We start from the raw sequence: 20,004 nt of genomic DNA, 5'->3' as shown, positions 1-20,004 counted from the left end.
TCTTCTTAGTCATTAATTCCTTTAAAAACTTGGCATAGAGCGGCATTTGCTCTATTGCTTCAGCAAAGGGTATGTTGATTTGTAATTTCTTGAAGATTTCCAAAAATCTTAAGAACTGGTTGTCGTCCCCCTTCTTCCTTAATTGCTGAGGGTTTGGAGCCTTTGGGACGTCTGGCTTCAGCATTTCTCCTTTTTGCTGTGAACTGGGAATGGGAATTTAGACTTCATCTCGCTCCTATTTCCTTTCGATTGAGTTCTTCTCTTTTGAATTCTTAGGAATTTCTTTCAATTCCTTCCCACTTCTGAGGGTGATGGCCTGACATTCCTCTCTTGGGTTTGGATCGGTGTTGCTGCACAGGTTATGGCTGGGAATTTGCTTGAATAGGTAGCCAATTTGTGTCTTAAGTTTCTTGATGGCAGCATCTTGATTCTCCATATTGGACCGCACTTCCTCTCGGAACACTTTACTGTCCTGGACTTCCTTACATAGACTTCAAGTAGAGTCTCAATCCTTGAGAGTCTGTCTTCGGATGATGGTGGGTTGGAGTTGGAGTGATGAGAAGGGCCAGTCTGGCTTTGGTATGGATGTTGAGGTGTGTTATTGGGTAGGTGCTGATATGATCTCTGTGTGGAATGTTGGTGAGCCGCATTGTTGTTGGGGTTGTGACGTCTCTAATCTTGGCCTTGATATTGTTGGTTCCCCCACCCAAAGTTTGGGTGGTTCCTCTAACTAGGATTGTAAGTCTTGGAGTATGGATCATGTGCCTGCCTAGGTGAGTTTCCAATGTAGTTGGCTTGTTCCTGATCACCCTCTGCCTCTGCATTTACTCCTTCTTGAGTTGCTAATGAGGTGGTGATTGCTGCTACTTGGTTCCTCTCCATCTTCTTGGTAAGGTCAGCCAGCTGCCTGGTAATCAGCTTGTTCTGGGCCAGCAGTGTATCCACATTATTTAGCTCCATTACTCCTCTAATGTTGCCCCTTTCAAAGGCATAGAAGTAGTCATTCTCGGCTACAGTCTCAATGACATCTATGGCTTCTTCAATGGTTTTCTTCTTGTTCAGAGATCCCCCGAATGAGAGGTCTACTGCCTTCTTTGATTCGTAAGAAAGGCCTTCATAAAAAATGTGTAGCTATACCCATTCATTGAACATATCTGGTGGGCACCTTGTTGTCAGATCCTTAAACCTCTCCCATGCTTCATAGAGAGTCTCACCATCTTGTTGCCTGAAAGTTTGAACCTCATCTCTCAACCTGTTGATTCTTTGAGGATGATAGAATCTCGCCAAGAATTTATTCACCACATCTTCCCAGGTTGTTAAGCTCTCGTTCGAAAAGAATTCCAGCTATTTAGATGCCTTGTCCTTGAGTGAGAAGGGGAATAGGAGCAGTCTATAGGTGTCAGGATGAACACCATTAGACTTCACAGTATCACAAATCCTCAGGAAGGTGGTTAGATGTTGATTGGGGTCTTCTTGGACACCCCCTCCGAACGAACAGTTGTTCTGAACAAGGGTGATGAGTTGTGGCTTAAGTTCAAAGTTATTGGCATGTATGGTTGGCTTTTGGATGCTACTTCCACAGTTTCCTGGGTTTGGATTTATATAAGATCCCGGAACTCTTCTTTCTTGCCCAGCATGATGCACTGGGCCTTCTCTGTCATGGTTGTGAGCTTCTTCTTCATGATGATTCTCCATATTCTCATCCATGTCTGGTTCAAAATACTCCTCTTCTTCCCTCTTTAATCTAAGGAAGGTCCTCTCAGATTCAGAATCAAAGGAAGTTGAAGCCCCGCTTCTTCTACCTGTCATACAACTAACAAGGCAAAAGCAAGACGGGAGTAGATGCAGAGAGTATTCTTGTTAGAATTGCTGTTAGTGTGAGTGATACAATATATCAAACAGTTAGTGGGTTAGTGAACTGAATTGTAAACAACTAAGAAAAGGGTAGGGGAAAAGGAAGAAAATAGCTAAACTGAAAGTGAATTACTCAAATGAAATCAAAAAAATAAAAAAAAAGCTCAATCTAGTTATCCACCAATTTAATCATTGTTGATATAAAATCAATCCCCGGCAACGGCGCCATAAACTTGATGCACGGAAAGTTGTCTCTCAACAATTTCCCTCGGCAAGTATACCGAATTGTCGTCAAGTAAAAACTCACAATAGAGTGAGGTCGAATCCCACAGGGATTGATTGGTCAATCAACTTTAATTAGAGGAATGTTCTATTTGAGCTAAGCAAAATTCAATGTGAGAGTTGCAGGAAATTAAATGGCGGGAAAGTAAATAGCAGAAAATGTAAATACTGGAAATAAAGAGCTGAATGTAAATGGCAGAAAGTAAATTGCAGAATGTTTAATGGGGATTTGGGAGGATGAGCATAAAAGTAAATTTCAGAAATTAAAGAGAATGGGTGAGATCAGAAATGGGGAAGTCATTGGGTTTAGGAGATGTTGCATTCTCCGGATCAAGTTCATTTTCATCTCTTCCTCAATCAATGCATTCATTGATCTCCTTGGCAATCTTAAGTGATTGAATTACAATTCCTTGGTAATTCAATCTCTCAAATCTTGATCAATAGCCAATTCCTTGGTCTAATTGCTCATGAGAAGAGATGAAGTATGGTCACTGATTATACCACATGTATTTCCAAATCAAAGTATTGGTAGGATTATATGTCACTATATCCATCCAAACCCTAATTTGGTCCAACATGAGAAAGTTTTTCTAGCATGATCTCTTCATTCCTCTTCCAAGGTTCCGAAGAGATCCAAGTATGAATAGCTTCTTTTCCAAGATAACTAGCCAATTGGATGAAGATTGAAAGCTTTCTAGTAAAATCAAGAGAAAAGAAAGAGGAAGAATAATGAAAACTATTATTGATCCATCAAATTACAACAGAGCTCCCTAACCCAATGAAAGGGGTTTAGTTGTTCATAGCTCTGGGAATAGAAAACAATGATGGAGAATGCATTCTGAAAGTAAAACTAGAAGTTGCAGAAAAAGTAAAATTATACAGATAGTAGTTCTCCCAATCCAAAAGTTGTTTTCTAGTTCAAAACTACTCCTATATATACTACTCTTCTGATCTTCTAGTTGGCTCTTCAAGTCTTGGATATGGGCCTTTGGATCTTGAGTTTGAAGCAGTTTGGAATCTTCAGTGGGCTCAGCTTTACTTGCAGAGAAAGTATGAAGTAGGCATAGATTTTGGCTAGGACGTTAGTGGGGTTAACGTTTAAATGAAAATGTGGGTTTGAGAACGTTAGTGACAATCACCTTTTTCACTAATGTTTCTAGCCCAAGATGGTTCACGTTAACTTCAACGTTAGTGGCACTAACGTGACCACTAACGTTGCCTCTTGATCCTTCGCGAACGTTATTGGGGTTTACCTTTTTCACTAACGTTGCTCTTAACCCCCTTTTCTCACGTTAGAGTCCACGTTAGTATAACTAACGTGGCTCTTAACGTAGGCATGCCTTAGCCTCAAGAGCGTTAGTGACACTTACCTTTGTCACTAACGCTCCAAACACCCTTCTTCCCACGTTAGAGTTCACATTACTTAGGTTAACGTGACTTCTAACGTGGTAGTAATAGCCATCTCCAACGTTAGTGACAAAGGTGAGTGTCAGTAATGTTGGCTCATCATTCCTTTCCTCCATGTTAGCTTCCACGTTAATGCAATTAACGTGGCTACTAACGTGGTTAATAGTGGCTTAGTCCAACGTTAGTGACAAAGGTGAGTGTCACTAACGTTGGCACTTCTTTCCTTCCACCTTAGAGCTCACGTTAATGTACTTAACGTGACTCTTAACATGGCTAGGTGTGCCCCCTTTTCCAACGTTAGTGGCATTCACTTTTACCACTAACGTTGGAGCTTTACTTCTTTTCCACGTTAGCTTCCACGTTAACGTAGTTAACGTGGCAACTAACGTGGGCTATGATGGCTCACGCAGGCGTTATTGGCGATCACTTTTCTCATTAACGTTGCAAGCTATCCTCCATTCCACGTTAATGGTCATGTTAGTTAGACTAACGTGGCTATTAACGTGGCATCTTCCTTGCTTCCTTTGTCCTGAAATCAAGCAAATAAAGTGCATCAAAGCTAGGTTCTAACCCATGAGATCATGCATCATTTATTTTATCATTCAATTCATGCATAATTCTCATAAAATCATATAAAATTCACACTGTTTGCTTGAATCAAGATGTAAATGATTATTTATCCAAAACTTGCTTATTTCCTAAGAAACTGCATGAAACTACCCTAAAACAGTAAAGAAAAGGTCAGTGAAACTGGCCAAAATGCCCTGGCATCAATAATCCCGGATCAGTTAACCCAAGTTATCAAGTGTTAAGGCACTCCATGGAACCTAATCATCCAAGTAGATCCTAGTACAAAGACACCACAGGTATACGTCTTAAGGTCCAAGCTATTGGTGTCTAGCCTTGTTCTTTGTTTCTTCTATTTTTGTTGCCACTTTTGGCTTTTCTTTTCTTTCTTTTTATTTGTTTTCTTTCTTCCAAGGATTTTCAATTGCTAAGATTCATATACAGCAGCCAAATTTACACTAAAGAGAGACACTCTACCCTTTTATTCATTATTAGTGAGCTAGCTACAGCATCATACATACATACCACCACTCAATCTTTATTTTATTCCTTACCAAATGGAACAAATTTCACTTCTGTTCAAACATTTCTTTTATTTAATTAAAACAAGGGATCAAGCATACATCCAAGCAGGTGAAATTAACTAGGCACATAGACTAAAACACTTATTTGGAATTTAAAGACAAACAAACAAGCAAAATTCAAACACAGGCATACTAATCAGTAGAAGTACATTCAGACTTCTAATTCAAGTAATTCAAGTGAAAACAGTTAAGCGACAACACAACCTTTTGGGCTCTTTTTCATTGTTCCTCATCTTTCCTATCCTTGGTGTTCTTTTTGTCCCTGGATGTTGGTGCATAGTCTATCCTAAGGGTTGATTGTCTTCCTGCAAAACTTTTTTTTTGGAAGTTGCTTGTCCCTCAAGCACTTGAGAAATGGTTAGTCTGTATGTATGCTTATGATTTTTTGGACCTAAGTTGGTGTGTGAACACCAAACTTAGTTCCTTTCTTACAGCAAAATGAATACATACATGAAACATCAAGTGCTTCTAAAACTATGACCTGTGACTAAAATTGAAACAATTGTTAAGTAGTTTCCCTGATTATTTGGAGCTAGTGATCAAACTGAGGGTAGAAAGGTATTTCAATAATTGGTGGAACACCAAACTTAGCATCCCGCATTAACCCTTGAATTGTTTTGGTGTGCAACACCAAACTTAGCTCCTTGCAATGCAGAGAAACCTTCTTAACTCTTTTATTGACAAGCTATGAAAAGAAAATTACCTTTGGTGGTTGCCTCCCAACAAGCGCTCTTTTAACGTCACTAGCTTGACGTTCTCTCCATTAGTTGAGATGAAACTTCATCTTCGGGCCTTCTTACATACTGCCTAGGTAGTGTTTGAACCTTTTTCCATTCACAGTGAAGGTCCGCTTTGAGCTTTCTTCCATGATTTCTATGTGTCCATACGGAGAGACCTTGGTGACAAGAAAAGGTCTTGACCATCTTGACTTTAGCTTCCCAGGGAATAGCTTTAGCATGGAATTGTAGAGGAGCACTCTCTGCCCATCCTCGAAGCTTCTTGGTTCCAACTTTAGGTCATGTCTTTCTTTTGCCTTTTCTTTGTAAATTTTTGCAATTTCATAGGCCTGAGACCTGAGCTATTCTAGTTCTTGCAATTGCAAAAGCCTTCTTTCCCCAGCAGCAACATTATTGAAAGTCAGGTGCTTGAGAGCCCAGAATGCTTTGTGTTCAAGCTCCAGTGGTAGATGACAAGCTTTCCCATACACTAATTGATATGGAGACATCCTAATTGGTGTTTTGAAGGCTGTCCTATAGGCCCAAAGAGCATCATCCAACTTCTTGGACTAGTCTTTTCTTGAAGCTCCCATAGTCTTTTCCAAGATTTTTTTGAGCTCTCTGTTTGATATCTCTGTCTACCCACTTGTTTGGGGATGGTAGGGTGTGGCAACCTTGTGCTTCACTCCATACCTCAGGAGGAGACTTTCCAAAGGTCTGTTGGAAAAATGGCTTCCTCCATCACTGATAAGAGCTCTAGGTACCCCAAATCGGCTAAAGATATTCTTTATGAGAAAGTTTATCACCACCGTATTATCATTTGTTGGAGTTGCAATGGCTTCCACCTATTTTGAAACATAATCCACTGCCACCAAGATATATTTATTTGAGTATGAGGTTGGGAATGGTCCCATGAAATCAATCCCCCATACATCAAATAATTCAAGTTCTAAGATGAATTGTTGTGGCATTTCATTTCTTTTGGGTAGGTTCCCTATTCTCTGGCATTCATTGTAGTGCTGTATCATTTCTTTTGCATCGTTGAAAATTGTGGGCCAAAAGAATCCACATTGTAGTACTTTTGCTGTATTCCTTGCTACTCTAAAATGTCCCCTACAGCAAGAACCATGACAATTCCATAAGACTTCACTTCCTTCTTCCTCTGAGAAGCATCTTCTAAGTATTCCATCTGAACATTTCTTGAAAAGGTATGGTTCATCCCAGATGAAGTACTTGGCATCATTAATAAGCTTCCTCTTCTGGTGTTTGTTGAATTATGGGGGCACCTCCCTAGTGGCTTTAAAATTTGCAATGTCTACAAACCATGGTGCCTTGTGAACCAACATCAGTTGCTCATTAGGGAAACATTCATTTATATTCAAGATGTGTGTGTTTCCTTCTTCACGGGGAATCCTTGACAAGTGATCTGTCACCTTATTCTCCACTCCTTTCTTGTCCTTAATTTCAATGTTAAATTCCTACAGCAACAAAATCCATCTTATCAGCCTTGGTTTTGATTCATGCTTAGCAAGTAAATATTTCAATGCAGAATGATCAGTAAAAACAATCACTTTAGATCCTATGAGATATGATCTAAACTTATCAAATGCAAACACTATTGCCAGTAGTTGCTTTTCAGTAGTTGTGTAATTCCTTTGGGTTTCATTTAGGACTTTGATGCCAGGGCATTTCGGCCATTTTCACTGACCTTTTCTTTACTGTTTAAGGGTAGTTTCTTGCATTTTCTTAGGAAATAAGCAAGTTTTGGGTAGAATTTCACTTACATCTTGATTCAAGCAAACATTGTGAATTTTATATGATTTCATGAGAATTATGCATGAATTTAATGACAAATTGGATGATGTATGACTCATAACTTGGATTAGAGCTTTGATGCACTTTATTTGCTTGATTTCAGGACAAAGGAGGCAAGGAAAAGCCACGTTAGTAGCCACGTTAGTCTATCTAACGTGACCACTAACGTGGAATGGGATCTAGCTTGCAACGTTAATGAGAAACGTGATCGCCAAAAACGTCTTCGAAGCCATCATAGCCCACGTTAAATACCACATTAACTACATTAACGTGGTAGTTAACGTGGAGGAAAAGGAAGCTCCAAGCGTTAGTGGTAAAAGTGAGTGCCACTAACGCTCCAGAAAGGGCAATTGGCCACATTAAGAGTCACGTTAACTCAGTTCACATGAACTCTAACGTGGAAGAGAAAGATAATGCCAACGTTAGTGACACTCACCTTTATCACTAACGTTGGACTAAGCCCATATTGGCTACGTTAAGAGCCACGTTAACTTAGTTAACGTGAACTTTAACGTGGAAGGAGCAAGGAATCGCCAACATTAGTGACACTCACCTTTGTCACTAACGTTGGACTAAGCCACCATGAGCCACGTTAGTTACCACGTTAATTACATTAACGTGGAAGCTAACGTGAAGGAAAGGGATAATGAGCCAACGTTAGTGACACTCACCTTTGTCACTAACATTGGAGATGGCAATTAACACCACATTAGTGGTTACGTTAATGTAATTAACGTGAGGCACTAACGTGGAAAAAGGGGCATTTTGGAGCGTTAGTAAAAAAGGTAGGTGTCACTAACGCTCTCGAAGATTTGGCAAGCCTACGTTAAAGGTCACGTTAACTATACTAACGTGAACTCTAACGTAGGGAGAAAGGGGTACTCTCAACATTATTGGGAAAGGTAAACCCCAGTAACGTTTGCGAAGGGCCAAGAGGCAATGTTAGTGGTCACGTTAGTGCCACTAACGTTGAAGTTAACGTGGACCATTTTGGGTTAGGAACGTTAGTGAAAAAGGTGATTGTCACTAACGTTCTCGAGCCCACAGTTTCACTTAACGTTAACACCACTAATGCCCTAAGCTAAAGTCCATGCCTACTGCACACTTTCTCTGCAAGTGAAGCTGAGCCCACTAAAGTTGATAACTGCTTCAACTCAAGATCCAAAGGCCCATATCCAAGACTTGAAGAGCCAACTGGAAGATCAGAAGAGTAGTATATATAGGAGTAGTTTTGAACTAGAGAAGAGCTTTTGGATTGAGAGAACTACTCTCTGTATAATTTTACTTTCTATGCAACTTCTAGTTTTACTTTTAGAATGCATTCTCCATCTTTGTTTTCCATTTCCAGAGCCATGAACAACTAAACCCCTTTCATTGGGTTAGGGAGCTATGTTGTAATTTGATGGATCAATAATAGTTTTCATTATTCTTCTTCTTTCTTTTCTCTTGATTTTACTAGAAAGCTTTCAATCTTCATCCAATTGGGTAGTTGTCTTGGAAAAGAAGCTATTCATACTTGGATCTCTTCGGAACCTTGGAAAAGGAATGAAGAGATCATGCTAGAAATGCTTTCTCATGTTGGACCAAATTGGGGTTTGGATGGATATAGTGACATATAATCCTACCAACACTTTGATTTGGAAATACATGTGGTATAATTAGTGACCATACTTCATCTCTTCTCATGAGTAATTAGACCAAGGAATTGGCTATTGATCAAGATTTGAGAGATTGAATTACCAAGGAATTAGAGTTCAATCACTTAAGATTGCCAAGGAGATCAATGAATGCATTGATTGAGGAAGAGATGAAAATGAACTTGATCTGGAGAATGCAACATCTCCTAAACCCAATGAATCCCCTATTTCTGATCTTACCCATTCTCTTTAATTTCTGCAATTTACTTTCATGCTAAATTCCCCATTCCCCATTTAAGATTCTGCAATTTACCTTCCGCCATTTACATTCATCTCTTTATTTCCAGTATTTACATTTTCTGTTATTTACTTTTCCGCCATCTAATTTCCTGCAACTCTCATATTAAATTCTGCTTAGCTCAACTAGAACATTCCCCTAATTAAAGTTGATTGACCAATCAATCCCTGTGGGATTTGACCTCACTCTATTGTGAGTTTTTACTTGACGACAATTCGGTATACTTGCCGAGGAAAATTTGTTGAGAGACAAGTTTCTATGCATCAGACTTTACTGGCATAGTATATAACATGCACTAAATTGTCTTTCCTCTGTCCTAACACTGTCCTAATAGCAACATTTGATGCATCAAACATCAATTCAAAGGGTAGATCCCAGTTAGGTGGGACAATGATAGGTGCTGAGGAAAGCTTTTTCTTCAGAGTTTCAAAAGCTAGCATACAATTCTGATCAAATACAAAAGATGTATCAGAAACAAGTAAGTTACTCAAAGGCTTGGCTATTTTTGAAAAATCTCTGATAAACCTTCTGTAAAATCCAGCATGTCCTAGGAAACTCCTAGTTGCTTTGAAATTACTAGGTGGAGGTAATTTCTCAATTAATTTTACCTTAGCTCTGTCTATCTCAATGCCATGGTCAGAGACCTTATGACCAAGAACTATTCATTCTGTCACTATAAAATGGTATTTCTCCCAATTCAAAACCAGGTTGGTCTCTTGACATCTTTTCAATACCAAGGTGAGGTGATTTAGGAAATTAGGGAAGGAATCCCCAAATACTGAAAAGTCGTCCATAAAGACTTCAATGAATTTTTCAATCATGTCTGAAAAGATAGATAACATACAGCGTTGGAAAGTTGCAGGTGCATTGCATAGCCCAAATGGCATGTGCCTGTAAGCAAAGACTCCATATGGACAAGTGAATGATGTTTTCTCCTGGTCTCTTGGATCAACCACTATTTGATTGTATCCCGAATAGCCATCCATGAAGCAATAATATGCATATCCTGCAAGCCTTTCTAGCATTTGGTCCATGAAAGGGAGTGGGAAGTGATCTTTTCTTGTGGCTTCATTAAGCTTTCTATAATCAATGCACATCCTCCATCCTGGTACAGTTCTTGTATGGATGAGTTCATTCTTTTCATTGGGTACCACAGTGATGCCTCCCTTGTTAGGAACCACTTGGACAGGGCTCACCCATGGGCTATCTGAAATTAGGTAGATCACCCCTGCCTGCCAAAGCTTCATAACCTCCTTTTGCACCACTTCATTCATGACTGGATTCAATCTTTTTTGGGCTTGATTGGAGGGCTTAACATCTTCTTCTAACAGGATCTTGTGCATGCATATGGATGAGCTTATCCCTTTCAAATCAGCAAGGGTCCATCCGATGGCATCGTGATGCTTTTGCAGCACCTTTATTAACTCAATTTCCTATTCTTGACTGAGAGTAGAGTTGATGATTACTGGATAACTCTTATTACTTCCAAGGTATGCATACTTGAGAGTGGGGGGCAGTGCTTTCAGTTCAAGCTTGGGTGCTTCTTTCTCCTTTTTCCTTCCCTCTGGTGCGCTTGGGATGGGCATTTCAGCAGCTTTGATATCTGATGTGGGTGGAAACTGTCTCTCAATAAATTTCCTTCGGCAAGTGTACCGAATTTGTCGTCAAGTAAAAACTCACAATAGAGTGAGGTCGAATCCCACAGGGATTGATTGATCAAACAACTTTAATTAGAAGAATGTTCTAGTTGAGCAAATCCAGAATTTGGGTTGAGAGTTGCAGAAAATAAAATGGCGGGAATGTAAATAACAGAAAAGTAAATGCTAGAATTAAAGGACTGGAAGTAAATGACTGAAAGTAAATTGCAGAATTGTAAATGGGAATGGGGGATTTGCTCATAAAAGTAAATGGCAGAAATTAAAGAGAATGGGTAAGATCAGAGATGGGGAGTTCATTGGGCTTAGGAGATGTTGCAATTCTCCGGATCAAGTTCATTTTCATCTCTTCCTCAATCAACGTACTCATTAATCTCCTTGGCAATCTTAATTGATTGAATTACAAATTCAATCTCTCAAATCTTGATCAATAGCCAATTCCTTGGTCAATTGCTCATGAGAAGAGATGAAGTATGGTCACTCATTATACCACATGCATTTCCCAAATCAAGTATTGAGAGGGTTATAGTCACATACCCATCCAAACCCAATTTGGTCCAGCATGAGAAAGCATTTCTAGCTTGATCTCTTCATTCCTCTTTCAAGGTTCAGAAGAGATCCAAGTTTGAATAGCTTCTTTTCCAAGATAACTACCCAATTGGATGAAGATCGAAAGCTTTCAAGTAAAATCAAGAGAAAAGATAGAAGAAGAATAATGAAAATTAGTATTGATCCATCAAACTACAACAGAGCTCCCTAACCCAATGAAAGGGGTTTAGTTGTTCATAGCTCTAGAAAATGACAACAAAGATGGAGAATACATCATAAAATTAGAAAATGCAGAGAAGGTAAAATACAGAGAGTAGTTCTCTTTTCCCCCCAACTTCCAGAACTCATAAACAATTCAAAGCTACTCCTATATATACTACTTTTCTCAGCTTCTAGTTGTCTCTTCAAGTCTTGGCCCTTTGGATCTTGAGTTTGAAGCCGTTCTCTTCTTCATTTGGTTTGGGCTTGGCTTTACTTGCAGAGAAAAAATGTGAAGTGGGCAGAGACTTGAGCTCAGGACGTTAGGGGTGTTAACGTTTAGTGAAAATATGAGTTCGAGAACGTTAGTGACAATCAACTTTCTCACTAATGTTCCTAAGTAAAAGCCACGTTAACTTCAACGTTAGTGGCACAAACGTTGCCACTAACGTTGCCTCTAAGTCCTTCGCACACGTTATTAAGACTTAACATTCCCAATAACTTTGAAAAGCCCCCTTTGTTCCCACGTTAGAGCCCACGTTAACTTAGTTAACGTGGCTCTTTAACGTGGGCTTGCCATCCTTCGAGAACGTTAGTGACACTCAACATTGTTACTAACGTTCCAAGGTGCCCCTATGTCTCACATTAGAGTCCACGTTAACTAGGTTAACGTGGCTTCTAACGTGGCCATGCTTAGCCATCCCCAACGTTAGTGACAATGTTGAGTGTCACTAACGTTGGCCATTCTTTCACTCATCAACGTTAGCTTCCACGTTAACTAAGTTAACGTGGAGGTAAACGTGGCTCCTTGGGGGGTTGTGTTGTTGCTTCCAAAGTTAGTGACAATGTTGGGTGTCACTAACGTTGTCGACCACTCTTGCTTCTTACGTTAGCTCCCACGTTAAGCAAGTTAACGTGGGAGTTAACGTGGTATATTTCTCCTTAGGCCAACGTTAGTGACAATGTTGAATATCACTAACGTTGGTGTTTCTCCCCCTTCTAACGTTAGAGGCCACGTTAACTAAGTTAACGTGGACTCTAACGTGGCCACTTATGAGCATTTGCCAACGTTAGTGACAATGTTAAGTGTCACTAACGTTGGCTCAACTTCCCATCTCCACGTTAGAGTTCTCGTTAACTTAGTTAACGTGACTCTTAACGTGGTCAATGATGGCTTCGAGAGCGTTATTGGCAATCACTTTTCTCATTAACTTTGCAAGCAATAGAGTGCATCAAAGTTCTAGTCCAAGTCATGAGTAATGCAATATACAATTTGTCACTAAACTCATGCAAAATCCTCATGAAATAATGTAAAATGCACAATGTATGCTTGAATCAAGGTGTAAGTGAATATCTACCCAAAACTAGTTTATTTCCTAAGGGAATGCATGAAACTATCCTAAAAACAGTAAAGAAAAGGTTAGTGAAACTGGCCAATATGCCCTGGCATCACAACACCAAACTTAAAGCTTGCTTGTCCCTAAGCAAGTACTGGAACAAGAGAATGATGAATGGAATGCCAAGAGCAATGAGTCATTCTTGTGGAAGTCATATCACTGATTTTATGGTGGTTTCATGCATAGCAACTTAGGTTCATTCCTTTACTGGCTTTCAGACCGTTATCATGTCCTAAAACACTCACCTTGCTTACATCCCCTGAGACTTTTATTCATTGATCCCTTTATCGTCATTTCAGAGCTTATTGGTGTTCCTAGGCTAAGTGCTTTGTAAGGGAGCAACTTTTTAAGATAAGCTTTCAGCCAACACTCCCGAACCAGTTGGTTCAAGGTGCTAGGTGTTGAAGCACCCCTAAGGACTTACTCCCTCAAGTATCTCCCCATACATACACACCACAGGCATATAGTTCATTTATTTTCCTTCTTGAGACCTTGGTGTCTAGCACCTCTTTGGGTTACTAAATGCTCTGTGGTGAGGGTTACTCTTGATAGTGGACTTTCAGCTGATAATCCCGGGTTAGTTAACCCAAGTTACCAAGTGATAAAGCACCCCTAAGAGCTTATTCATCCAAGTAGATCCCTCACACAGGAACACCACAGACACATATCTTAAGATCAAAACCATTGGTGCCTAGCCTTATTGCTTGCTCTTTTTCTTTTGTTTTTCCACTTTCATTATTCTTTTCTCTTTCTCTTATTAGGATCTTGTCATATACTTAGTCTCATGAGTATATTCAAAGCAAAGTATTCAGGCCAGATAGTTGTCATCCCACCTTATGGTTGAACCAACTTAGCTAACTTATGATCATACCACAAACTCATGAATGTACTCCATAGTATGAACTCTACTCTGGTCTTTTGAAACATAAACATTTTCTCTTCATTTGATTCAAAAGGAACAAGCATACAAGTAAGTAAAGTAAGGATGCAGTGACATAAAGACTAGCACACAGAGACCTTCTTCAATACCAAAGACTTAAAAGATAGAATTGAAAAAGGTTTCAACTACGCGTAACTACAAATCAAAAGTGCATTCGGAGCAGATGTGCTGTTTTGGTTTTGATAGGCGTGTGGAGAAGTGTTGTTGTGGGGGTGTTGAGATGTCCTCTGTGTGAATTGTTGGTGAGCTGCATTGTTGTTGGAATTGTAACGTCTCTGGTCTTGGTTTTGATCTTGCTGACTTCCCCACCCAAAGTTTGGGTGGTTTCTCCATCCAGGGTTGTAGGTCTTGGAGTATGGATCATAGTTTTGCCTTGGTGAATTCCCAATGTAGTTGGCTTGCTCCTGACTACCCTCTGCTTCTTCATTCACTCCTTCTTGGGTTGTTGATGAAGTAGAGATTACTGCTACTTGGTTTCTCTCCATCTTCTTGGTGAGGTCAGCCAGCTGCTGGGTAATGAGCTTGTTTTGGGCCAACAGAGAATCTACATTGTTTAGCTCCATTACTCCTCTTGTGTTCCCTCTTTCGGAAGCATAGAAGTAGTCGTTCTCTGCTACTGTTTCAATAACATCTATGGCTTCCTCAATAGTTTTCTTCTTGTTCAAAGATCCTCCGGATGAATGGTCTACGGCCTTCTTTGACTAATAAGAAAGCCCTTCATAGAAAATGTGCAGCTGCACCCATTCGTTGAACATATCTGGTGGGCACCTCCTTGTTAGGTCTTTAAACCTCTCCCATGCTTCATATAGAGTCTCACCATCTTGTTGCCTGAAAGTTTGGACATCAGCTCTCAGCCTATTGATTCGTTGAGGAGGGTAAAATCTTGCTAAGAATTTGTTCACCACGTCTTCCCAAGTTGTCAAGCTTTCCCTTGGGTAAGATTCCAGCCACTTGGCTGCCTTGTCCTTAAGTGAGAATGGAAACAAGAGCAGTCTATAGGTGTCAGGATGAACACCATTAGACTTCACTGTGTCACATATCCTCAAGAAGGTGGTTAGATGTTGATTGGGGTCTTCTTGGACACGTCCTCTAAACGAACAGTTGTTCTGAACAAGGGTGATGAGCTGTGGTTTAAGTTCAAAGTTGTTGGCAAGGATTGTTGGCTTTTGGATGCTACTTCCACAATTGCCTGGATTTGGATTGATGTAAGAGCCCAAAACTCTTCTATCCTCCCCAGTATGATTTGCTCTACCTCCTCCCCCATGGTTGTGATCCTCTTCTTCATGATGGTTTTCCATGTTGTCTTCCATGTTTGGTTCAAAGAATTCCTCCTCTTCCTCAGCACCAACCACTTTCTTCCCTCTTGCCTCCCTCCTTAATCTAAGGAAGGTCCTCTCAGGTTCAGAATCGAAGGAAGTTGAAGCCCCGCTTCTTCTCCCTGTCATACAACCATCAAGTGCAAGCAAGAAAAGATATGTGCAGAAAGTATTTTTGTTAGAATTACTGTTAGTTGTGGGTGATGCAATATATCAAATAGTTAGTGGGTTAGTAAACAGAATTGAAAATAACAAAGAAAAACAAAAGAGTAGAGGGGGAAGGGAAGAAGTTTAACTAAAACATAAAGTAAATCACTCAAACAGAAAATGAAATTCACAAAACAAAAATGCTCAATCTAGTGATCTTCCAATTTAATCATTGTTGATGCACAATCAATCCCCGGCAACGGCGCCATAAACTTGATGCGGGAGAAAACTGTCTCTCAACAAATTTCCTTCGGCAAGTGTACCGAATTTGTCGTCAAGTAAAAACTCACAATAGAGTGAGGTCGAATCCCACAGGGATTGATTGATCAAGCAACTTTAATTAGAAGAATGTTCTAGTTGAGCGAATCCAGAATTTGGGTTGAGAGTTGCAGAAAATAAAATGGCAGGAACGTAAATAACAGAAAAGTAAATGCTAGAATTAAAGGACTGGAAGTAAATGACTGAAAGTAAATTGCAGAATTGTAAATGGGAATGGGGGATTTTCTCATAAAAGTAAATGGCAGAAATTAAAGAGAATGGGTAAGATCAGAGATGGGGAGTTCATTGGGCTTAGGAGATGTTGCAATTCTCCGGATCAAGTTCATTTTCATCTCTTCCTCAATCAATGCACTCATTGATCTCCTTGGCAATCTTAATTGATTGAATTACAAATTCAATCTCTCAAATCTTGATCAATAGCCAATTCCTTGGTCAATTGCTCATGAGAAGAGATGAAGTATGGTCACTCATTATACCACATGCATTTCCCAAATCAAGTATTGAGAGGGTTATAGTCACATACCCATCCAAACCCAATTTGGTCCAGCATGAGAAAGCATTTCTAGCTTGATCTCTTCATTCCTCTTTCAAGGTTCAGAAGAGATCCAAGTTTGAATAGCTTCTTTTCCAAGATAACTACCCAATTGGATGAAGATCGAAAGCTTTCAAGTAAAATCAAGAGAAAAGATAGAAGAAGAATAATGAAAATTAGTATTGATCCATCAAACTACAACAGAGCTCCCTAACCCAATGAAAGGGGTTTAGTTGTTCATAGCTCTAGAAAATGAAAACAAAGATGGAGAATAGATCATAAAACTAGAAAATGCAGAGAAGGTAAAATACAGAGAGTAGTTCTCTTTTCCCCCCAACTTCCAAAACTCTTAAACAATTCAAAGCTACTCCTATATATACTACTTTTCTCAGCTTCTAGTTGGCTCTTCAAGTCTTGGACCTTTGGATCTTGAGTTTGAAGCAGTTCTCTTCTTCATTTGGGCTTGGCTTTACTTGCAGAGAGAAAATGTGAAGTGGGCAGAGACTTGAGCTCAGGACGTTAAGGGTGTTAACGTTTAGTGAAAATATGAGTTCGAGAATGTTAGTGACAATCAACTTTCTCACTAACGTTCCTAAGTAAAAGCCACGTTAACTTCAACGTTAGTGGTACAAACGTTGCCACTAACGTTGCCTCTAAGTCCTTCGCACACATTATTGAGACTTAACATTCCCAATAACTTTGAAAAGCCCCCTTTGTTCCCACGTTAGAGCCCACGTTAACTTAGTTAACGTGGCTCTTTAACGTGGGCTTGCCATCCTTCGAGAACGTTAGTGACACTCAACATTGTCACTAATGTTCCAAGGTGCCCCTATGTCTCACGTTAGAGTCCACGTTAACTAGGTTAACGTGGGTTCTAACGTGGCCATGCTTAGCAATCCCCAACGTTAGTGACAATGTTAAGTGTCACTAACGTTGGCCATTCTTTCACTCATCAACGTTAGCTTCCATGTTAACTAAGTTAACGTGGAGGTTAACGTGGCTCCTTGGGGGGTTGTGTTGTTGCTTCCAATGTTAGTGACAATGTTGGGTGTCACTAACGTTGTCGACCACTCTTGCTTCTTACGTTAGCTCCCATGTTAACCAAGTTAACGTGGTATATTTCTCCTTAGGCCAACGTTAGTGACAATGTTGAATGTCACTAACGTTGGCGTTTCTCCCCCCTTCTAACGTTAGAGGCCATGTTAACTAAGTTAACGTGGACTCTAATGTGGCCACTTATGAGCATTTGCCAACGTTAGTGACAATGTTAAGTGTCACTAACGTTGGCTCAACTTCCCCTCTCTACGTTAGAGATCTCATTAACTTAGTTAACGTGACTCTTAACGTGGTCAATGATGGCTTCGAGAGAGTTATTGGCAATCACTTTTCTCATTAACTTTGCAAGTTACCTCCCATTCCTTGCTTCCTTTGGTCCTGAAATCAAGTAATAGAGTGCATCAAAGTTCTAGTCCAAGTCATGGGTAATGCAACATACAATTTGTTACTAAACTCATGCAAAATCCTCATGAAATAATGTAAAATGCACAATGTATGGTTGAATCAAGGTTTAAATGAATATCTACCCAAAACTAGCTTATTTCCTAAGGGAATTCATGAAACTATCCTAAAAATAGTAAAGAAAAGGTCAGTGAAACTGGCCAAGATGCCCTGGCATCAATATCAGCAACCTCAAATGTCTAGTGTGGAATCCTCTGCTGTTACTTCTTCAAGTGTTTCTTCAAATATTTCTTGTACCACAATGTCCACTGCATCCAACCTCATACATTCTCCTAGTGACTCCTGTGGGTAGCTCATGGCTTTGAACACATTAAACACCTGTTTTCTCATCATGTAACCTAAGGGTAAGTTCACCCTTTTAGACATCAGTGATGGCTCCAGCAGTAGCTAAAAATGGCCTTCCCAGTATTATTGAAGCTTTGGCTTCTTCCTCCATATCCAACACCACAAAGTCAGCAGGGAAGATGAAGTCTCCCAGTTACACCAACAAATCTTCTACTATTCCAAGAGGGAATTTGAATGATCGGTTTGCTAATTGGAGAGCTATTCTTGTTGGTTTGGCTTCCTCAATCTTCATTCTTTTCATCATTGTTAAGGACATCAAATTTATGCTGGCTCCCAAATCACATAAGGCTTTCTCCACTGTGATTTCTCCTATGATGCAGGGGATTTGGAAGCTCCCTGGGTCCTTCAATTTTTGAGGCAGTTTATGTTAGATGATAGCACTACATTCTTCAGTTAAAACCACAGTTTCATCATTCCTCTAACTTCTCTTCTTGGTCATCAATTCCTTCAGAAACTTAGCATAGAGTGGCATTTGCTCAAATGCTTTAGCGAAGGGAATGTTGATCTGCAGTCTCTTAAACACCTCTAGGAATCTGGAGAATTGGCTGTCTTTTGCATTTTTCATCAGCCGTTAAGGTTAAGGGGCCTTTGGGACATATGGCCTTAGGACTTCTTTTTCTTCCGATGGATTGGAAGCAGGTGTTTGTGCTTCTTTCTTGTCACTTGAACTTCCCTCTGGTTCCTCCTCTTGAGTTTCCTTTGAAGTCTCTTTCAATTCCCTTCCACTTCTGAGGGTAATAGCTTTGCATTCCTCTCCCGAAGTTGTCTTGGTGGTATTACAAGAACTGTGGCCAAGGGCTTGCTTGGACAAGTATCCAATTTATGCTTCAAGTTTCTGAATGGCAGCATCTTGATTTTGCAGATTAGATCTCACTTCCTCTTTAAAATTTTTCATGTCTTGAGACTCCTTACAAAGGTTGGTGAGCATAGCTTCAATCCTGGACAGCTTATCTTCAGATGGTGGATTGGAAATCGAGTGTTGAGGCTGATTGGCTTGGGTTTGATATGGTGGCTGAGAAGAATTATTGTATAGGTGTTGATATGATCTTGGATTGGATTGTTGGTAAGTGTACTAGTTGGGATTATGAGGTTTCTGATCTTGGCCTTGGTTTTGTTGGTTTCCCCACCCATAGTTTGGGTGGTTCCTCCAACCAGGGTTATAGGTTTTAGAATATGGATCATGAGCTTGCCTAGATGAAATCTTAAGGTAATTGGCTTCCTCCCAGTTAACTCCTTCCTCTGTGTCCAACTCTCGTGGAGGTGATGGTTGAGTATGGATGGCTGCAGCCTAATTTTTCTACATTTGCTTGGTCAAATTAGCCAGTTACTTAGTGATCATCTTATTCTGGGCCAGGATTGGATCCTCATGGTTTAGCTCTATAACTCCCCTGTTGTTGCTTCTGTCAGAGGCATAAAAATACTCATTGTCAGCCACTGTTTCTATGACATCAATGACTTCTTCAATGGTCTTCTTCTTGTTAAAGGAGCCTCCAGATGAGTGGTCTACAGCTTTCTTTGAATCATAGGAAAGCCTTTCATAAAAGATATGCAGTTGCACCCACTCATTAAACATATCAGGGAGGCATTTCCTTGTCAAATCTTTGAATCTCTCCCAGGCTTCATATAAGGTTTCACTATCCTACTGTCTGAATGTCTGCACTTCAGTTCTCAGTCTATTCACTCTTTGAGGAGGGTAGAACCTTGCTAAGAATCTATTCACCATATCTTCCCAGGTTGTCAACCTTTCTTTGGGAAATTATTCTAACCATTTTGATGCTTTGTCCCTCAAAGAGAATGGAAACAGTAGTAATCTATAGGTGTCAGGATGAACATCATTAGATTTAACTCTATCATAGATCCTTAGGAATGTACTGAGATGCAGATTAGGGTCTTCTTGGGCACTTCCTC

At 39.9% G+C, this 20,004-nt stretch overlaps 2 non-coding genes across 2 annotated transcripts; both read left to right on the top strand.

Moving 5' to 3' along the window:
* Positions 1–1,147: 1,147 nt before the first annotated feature.
* On the top strand, positions 1,148–1,254 carry LOC112788598 (small nucleolar RNA R71). The gene has a single exon (XR_003195957.1). It is a non-coding gene; the product is annotated as a small nucleolar RNA R71 (small nucleolar RNA).
* An 18,409-nt stretch (positions 1,255–19,663) lies between these two features.
* On the top strand, positions 19,664–19,771 carry LOC112787940 (small nucleolar RNA R71). Its single transcript, XR_003195326.1, has one exon. It is a non-coding gene; the product is annotated as a small nucleolar RNA R71 (small nucleolar RNA).
* Positions 19,772–20,004: the final 233 nt, after the last annotated feature.

Source organism: Arachis hypogaea, chromosome 20 (genome assembly GCF_003086295.3).
Source record: "Arachis hypogaea cultivar Tifrunner chromosome 20, arahy.Tifrunner.gnm2.J5K5, whole genome shotgun sequence".
Classification (NCBI taxonomy): domain Eukaryota; kingdom Viridiplantae; phylum Streptophyta; class Magnoliopsida; order Fabales; family Fabaceae; genus Arachis; species Arachis hypogaea.
This window is presented reverse-complemented; position numbering and strand designations above follow the sequence as displayed.